This window comes from Mus pahari, chromosome X, assembly GCF_900095145.1.
Source record: "Mus pahari chromosome X, PAHARI_EIJ_v1.1, whole genome shotgun sequence".
NCBI lineage: Eukaryota > Metazoa > Chordata > Mammalia > Rodentia > Muridae > Mus > Mus pahari.
Window position 1 is genome coordinate 77,368,892 of NC_034613.1, and position 5,618 is coordinate 77,374,509.

General features: G+C 46.3%; 1 pseudogene; it reads left to right on the top strand.

Moving 5' to 3' along the window:
- The first annotated feature begins 4,162 nt into the window (after window positions 1-4,162).
- Window positions 4,163-5,618, top strand: part of LOC110314387 — a 59,883-nt pseudogene continuing 58,427 nt past the window's right edge.

Here is a 5,618-nt window from a genome sequence, read left to right on the forward strand (position 1 = left end):
AGCAGAGGAACCTCTGGTGAGCTTGAATTCAGGTGAATGTGGGGAGCAAAAGAGATAAAGGCTCCCAGACTAGATAGGAGATCTCTTCCCAATAAGGGGACAGGACATGTGGGCACTACCAAAAAGGAATGAGTGAGTGGTATACTCCTAAAAATGCAATTAAGTGGTGGGGTCTGATATAGGAAATAAGTTTGTCCTCCTACCCCAACAATAGGAAAACAAGAGGGAGATGTGGGTCCACAAAACTCCGTTAGGACTGAGTAAATGGCTTCAGTGTCCAAGAGGAAAGAGATGGGTGGCCCACAGACCATGGTGTCTACCCTAAGCTCTCTGTTCNTGATGGCAGTGGTCGGGTCAGAGGAGCCTGGGCCTCATCAGTCGACCCTAGCCAAGCCTAGGAGATTGGTTGGAGGGTTATCTGAGAGTGATGCCCCCTTGTTTTGCATAACATGAGGGCAATCAACAGCCCAATGTCCCTCTTAATAGCACCTAGGGCATGGCCCCCTCGGCTTATGAGGATTAGGGCAGGCTTTGGCCCAATGATCTTTTTGACCACACCTATAACAGGTACCCAGTGGTCTCTGAGTAGAGGGCCATGAGCTCGGGGTGGCAGCTGGGGCTGGTCAGACAGCCTTTGCCAGCATATTGTACTTCTGCTTGGGAATCCTCTCATCTCTCCCATGGTACACTTTGAAGGCCAGCGCCAGGACTTCTACCTGTGGAGTCAGGGGTCCCTTCTCCAATTTTTTAAGTTTCGCCTTTATGTTGGTTTAGCTCTGGGAAAAGAAGTAAGTCAATAAGAGCTGTTTACCCTGTGTGTTCTCAGGGTCCACATTGGTATACTGCAATAAAGGACCTTTAAGGTGTTCTAAAAACTGAGATGGATTTTCCTGTTTATCTTGGATAANNTCTTGAAGTTTTTCNAAATTTACTGGCTTTAAAGCTGCTTTTCTCAGACCCGCCAAAAGACATGTAACAAACCTGTCCTTGGCTAGAGTACCACCTGGGGAATTATAATTCCATTGAGGATCCAGGTCAGGCACTGTCTCCACTCCGATTGGATGTGCTCTATCTGTTTGGTGAATCTCGTCTGCATGCCCTCTCACTTGTACCCAAACTCGTTTGTGTTTCTCGAGAAGCAAATTGTTAGTAAGTATCATATGTATATCATGAAAAGTCAAACTGTACAACTGAGTGATATACTGGAATTCTTTGATAAAGGCAGAGGGATTAGAAGTATAGGAGCCCAATCTCTTCTCTATCTAAGAAAGTTCACTCAGTAAGAAGGGGACATGCACTCTGACCAGACCATCTACCCCCCACAACCTCCCTTAAGGGAAGGACAGTGGTTGGGTCAGGTTCTTCTAGGGGTGGAGAGCTTTTTGGGCGTGGCCTTAGAGTGAGTGATAGGTAGTGTGAAAGTAGGTGCCAAGGTAGAACGTTTGGAGGAACCTGCAGTTGGTGCAGAAGGAGGAGGAGAGCTGGAGGTGACAGGCCCTGGGGAGTCTCAGTGGGGGGAGCTGAGGTAGCAGTTTGGGTTCTAAACAGCACAGAAGCAGGTCTACAGCAGAAAGGAGGTGGTTTATAAGCTGGGTCCAGTACCATAGTATCATCCAGTGGGAGTTGTGCAGGGTTCATGGCTAACAGGAGTTGAGTTGGAGATCAGGAAGAACACATAGCAGGATTGGAACAAAGATAGATGAAAGATTTTGCATAGGTAACCTCTTCCCATTTACTGGCTTTCTGGCAGTATGTATTAAGATCCCTTAAAACAACTGGGTCTAAGGTGCCATTAATTGGCCATTGAGAGCCATTATCTAGTGACTACTGAGTCCAGACTTTATTGCAAAGAGATATAAATTTTGATGCCTTTAAAGGAGGCATGAACTTTAAGGACTCAAAGTTTTCTAGGATACATCCCAGAGGTGTGTGTGGGGGTACATCTGAGGACACGTGGTTGCCCGTGCTCTGGAAGATCTTGGTATGTTCTACCAGTGTCCTGAGAACAACTCAGAAACTAAAAAGGAAATCTGCCAGGCTAGAGTGCCCAAGTTGTCACGAGGACCTCTAGTGACTACCCAGTAAGTCCTGGACTTACTGTGAGAAGTGCTCCACCCTGGCCATGGATTTCAACCGACCCACTGGGAGCCTGTCACATGGTGGAAATGGTGGACAGTCGCCCTCCTCCCCCACTGGCCTTTGCATTAGCCCTGGTCAGGTCATTTCTCAAGCAACCGCTTAGGCACTAGAATGGGGACAAAGGCTTAATAGTGGTTGATCCCTTCTAATTGGGATTTAAAACCCCAGCAGGAGGTGGGGTCACCCAGAGTTCTGGCACAGAGATGGGAAAGGGGAAGTTTCGAGCTGAGCCACAGGAGCTGGCTACAAGACAGTGGGAATCTTACCATGGATGCTGTGTTCTGTACCCGCCACTGTACCCTCAGGCACACCAGGCGCTGGTGTGGCTGTTGGTTTTTTCCGTATAATCAATCATTCCCGGGTTTCGGCATCAATTGAAATTTTGAGCAGCTAAACCAAGCAGCAGACCAGGCCAAGGTGTTCCATGTGAAAGAGGCTTATTATGAGGGAATGGGGTGGGGTGAGCAGCGAAGTGGGTAGAAGGGTAGAGAAGAAGAGAGAGAGAGAAAGTGGGGAGAAGAGGAGGATGATAAGAGAAGAGGGCGAAGAGAGCGAGGAGGGGTTGGCTTCCTATTTTATACAGAAAATAATGTCCCACCAGTGGGGGCAGGAACTGAAACAAGTGGATTGTGGGATTGAAGGTTGTTGTCCTGGCAACACAGGTCAAAGGTCACATGGTTAGGAGTATCCTGGTGCTAACAGTTTGTTCCCATCTTTTTTGTATATTATGTTTGAAAATTGATTTTATTTGATATTAGGATGGCTACTCCAGATTGTTTCTCAGGAGAATTTTCTTGAAAAAATTGTTTTCCAGCCCTTTACTCTGAGGTAGTATCTGTATTTGTCACTGAAATGTGTTTTCCTCTATGCAGCAAAATACTGGGTCCAGTTACCTAGCCAGCCTGCTAGTCTATTTTAGCTTTTTAAATTGGGGAATTGAGTCCATTGATGTTGAGAGATATTAAGGACAAATGACTGTTGCTTCCTGTTATTTTTGTTGTTAGAGGTGGAATTATGCTTGTGTGGTGTCACGGACTGGGCTCAATGGGCCCTCCTCAATCCATGCAGATCACAGTCTCAGTCAGATGGGCATGGATTTGGATGGGGATTGACACACAGACCCAACATGAGAGAGTGTGTAGAATCTGAGTGTATTTTCTCAAATTGAGCATCAAACTTTTATACAGAAGAAAAAAACAAGAAAAGCCAGGCAGGACACATCTGCAGAGTTACAGTTACATCAAAAGTTGGCGGGGACCAGGCAGGTGTAAAGCTAGGCTTTGTTAAACCCACCAATTCTCTAGGCCAATGTATATTGCCTTGTTTTGGTTAGACTGGCTACTTGTCCTAAGTATTCACTCTGCAGACTAGTTCTGAGCTATTCTGGCTCTGTTCTTTATAATGCCTAATTAGTTCCCCCTGTCTCTACTAGAAGTAAACTTGAATGTTAATGAATAGGTAACCTTCTCACTGAATTCCTACTGATTTGCAAGCTCGTTGGCTTCAAGGTTTCTATAGGACATTGGAACACTGGTGGAGGCTCACCTATGATAAAATTCAATCTTTCAAAGCACTTATAATACTGAAAGTGAGCATACACCATACTAATGTGGGGATAGGGTTTGAGTATATGGGTTATGAGAATGCCAAGGTTTCAANAGGCTGAGTTTCCTTGAAACTCTTTGCCTCATGAGTGCTTCCATGTTGGGGTCTCTCACCTCCACTAACCACTCCCCCTCCACAGGCGCACAGGCATACCAGAGTTGCTACCCAGATCTCCCAAAATGCAGTGTCGTCGTCATCACTGCCCACTGTCGCTCGGACCAACCACTAACGTCATCACCGCCCACTCATTTGGACTCGCCTTCCAGACACAGCTCCGCTCATCATCGGACCATAGAGAGAGACAGAGAGACTCAGGGGAGGGCTAAGGGTTCTCCCTTGTCCGATTAATAAAGTCATGCTCTGATCGTCGCAAACCGCCAGGGCATTCATTTCCTTTCGCAGACCCATCTTGTTTAGGATGTTTAGCCCTTCAGTACGAACCCAGAGAGTGCTTGTGCGCATACAGAAACACATAAGTGGCGCCCATGTGGCTGAAGGAGGCGAAACGTCAAGCACTGCCGTGGAGCTCCACGCGTGTAGTGAGTATGTAATCGTGAATCCTGGGGTAAAAAGGTATTTATAGGCACAAATTTCAATTGAGCAATGAAGTGTTTAACCTGACACCTCATTCCTCAAAGGGCAGTGCACAAGGATGGGACGTTCAGGCATTTGTCCGCAGTCCTACAGACTGTACTCAGGCAAGGGAAAATTGGGTTTAAAAGAAAAATTTTTAAAATCCTCCTGTGTTGGGGTCTCCCACCTCCAGTAACCACTCCCCCTCTGCAGGCATACCAGAGTGCTACCCAGATCTCCCAGAATGCAGTGCCCTCGGAATGCCCACCATCGCTAGGACTGCCCACCATCGCTAGGACTGCCCACCATCGCTAGGACTGCCCACCATCGCTCGGACTGCCCACCGCCAAGGCAACTTCAAAGGACTCAAGGGCATGCTGGGAACCCTTCCTAACCCTTCCTTGTACTTAAGCAAGTCCGATCAATAAAAATTCGAGCCTTGATCAGAATCTTTGCCAAGGCCTCCATATTTCTTTTCACAGCTCTTTTCCCTTTTAGGAGTTCCCGCTCTTCAGTGCGAATCCAGACCGGAGTGTTTCTGCAGGCAGAAACACTCACTCCTGGCCACGGCCTAGAGAGTAAATGTAGGGTAGTATTCTCCTGGAGACAGACCAAAGCACAGAGACATCTGGCTTTCACTCTGGACTCCTACAGGAAAAGTTTGATACCTTTGTGTATTGTTATGTCTGGTGCACCAATTGTCCACATGTCGAGTCATGTGCATTCTTGTTTCGTTGTCAATATGAGTGGCCGTTCTGTGTTCCATGTCTAAAAATATTAGAGCTTGCTAAATTCGTGTTTGTTTTCACAGTCTTGCTGCTGAAACCCTGAAGAGGCTGTGGCTTAGCCAGGAATCAAACCCAGCAGGAGGGCTCCTGCGAAAAACTGGATTTTAAAGAGTCTAAAGTTCTGTGGTCTAAATTTGAAATTTGTGTAGCCGCTTCATTTCAGTCTTTGACTTGCTTTAAGGTTATAAAAAATGTTCTACATGGCTTAAATTATTGATGTTCATTAAAGGTTATCTTAGTTACAAACGGTTAGCTTTAAATTGGTTAACTCAGGGTTAGAGTCATTCAAAGATTGATAAGGTGTTTTAAAATTGGGCTTTACCTTCCCACATGGTATTAAGCTCAAAATGGCCTTGTTGGGCTTTTCCCTTGTCTCACAAACCGCAGGCTTTTCTTTTGTTTCACAAACCGCGCCAAAAGAAGTTCTTGTGGCCACACCCCCTGCCTTCAGGGAGGCTGTCCACATGTTGCTAATAGTAAAGATTTAATTCAAAATTTATAGGAGGTCAATCA